This window comes from Penaeus monodon, chromosome 34, assembly GCF_015228065.2.
Source record: "Penaeus monodon isolate SGIC_2016 chromosome 34, NSTDA_Pmon_1, whole genome shotgun sequence".
Classification (NCBI taxonomy): domain Eukaryota; kingdom Metazoa; phylum Arthropoda; class Malacostraca; order Decapoda; family Penaeidae; genus Penaeus; species Penaeus monodon.
In genome coordinates, this window is record NC_051419.1 from 33248819 (window position 1) to 33250510 (window position 1692).

Here is a 1692-nt window from a genome sequence, read left to right on the forward strand (position 1 = left end):
GTAATGCTTCTGCAAAGCTGTTTCACTGGTGACCCAAGATGCAAAACCTCAAACATACGACAAACAGTACCGTTAAACTGTGAAACCATTTCCTCTCATCACTGCAGTGGTATGAGACCTCGCCTGCATTCGGTACGAGTATGTACAATAGGTTTTTGCTTGGGGCTAATTGACTGCACAAGCGATTGCCGACAATTAAATGTATAGTGAAATTCAGTGCTGTAGATATTGTTGCCAGGATAGAATAAAGGAGAGGATTGTGAACCATAAAGTATTAAAATTTATGTTCTGATCTTAGTATATTTATGAACGCTAACAAAAATTTCTAGTATATGCGGCCTTTTAGTTTGTTTGTAGACAATTACGTGTCATGTTGTTATTTTGCCAGAGTGTATCGTACTTTTTAAGATAATGGAGCAGCTTCCCTTGCATTCATTCCTTTCATTGTTAAGACGATTAAGCCCAGATAGCTCTTGGAATCGGTGTTTTCCAGAATTACATTAGCCTGCCACACTGGTTATTCACAGTCATTATTTAGTTGTCTTTTCTATCTTACAAGTATTGGTTACATGTAAAAAGATTTAAGATGGTTTTTTGTACTGTAGTAGTCCTTGCTTTCCTCTTCACTTTTTTATGTAATGTAATGACCTTAGAAAACAAAGGGTTTGAAACTTTTGTCATTATTTCCTGTCTTATTAGTTAACAAGATTTCTGGAAATAGTTTTATTCAAGAACGTCTAACTATAAATACATGGGGTAATGTGACCATCATTCAGTATTTTTTTCCTTAAACACGTTTTCGCTATTAAAAGGAAAAATGTTAGTATTATGGTTGCACTTCTGTTAGACTCCTTCGTGCTATCCATTGAGCCATGTATGTAACTCACAAAATTAAAAACTAAGGATGCAGAAATAATCCTGGGTGGTTTGGCTTAAACTACTATTGAACCGTTTAACTTAAGTATAACATCATGCATTGTACATGATATTTTTAACAGATCTTCATGAAATTAGTCATGCAAGGGGTGCCATTTTTACTTTGATCTACCCTTTCCTGATGGGTCTATTGATTACAGCTAAATGCTAAATGGCATGTTTGACTATACTGGGATGTTTTACATCCAATCGTAAAACTGTTGGAATGCCAGAAGTGTTTGTTTAATACAGGAAAATGATTAGAATTTCGGGCCATGGGGAACAGTGTGAGGTCCATTTGCAAAGCATTCCTGGTAGGCTACATGAGCACTCAGGTTATCTATGTACAAACAATTCAAAAATGCAATCCACAAGGACGATATTATCCACTCCATAGACCCCCGCTTTTTTGCTATTGATAAGGACTATTAATGCAACTTCATTACTATAACACAAGATTTTGTTAATTACAGGAATTTTTGCAAGTAGGACTTAGAATAATGAAAATAAAAAACAGTGTGATTCAGTGTATTAAAGAAAACGCATGGCATGTGGGATCATAGAGGTCAGTATGCAGGCACTGATAGATTGGAGGCTAGAATTTTGCCCAATCGGCAAAATTGGCCACCACAAGGTGATACGAACACTATCGGGAGGGGGTAAATTAAAGATAAGGTTATTACTAGTAATAGCATTTTGTAAAGGCTTCCAGATGAGCATGAAAAATTTCAAAAGACTTGGGGGTTTGTGTGACATAGATTAAGATATACTGAGTCA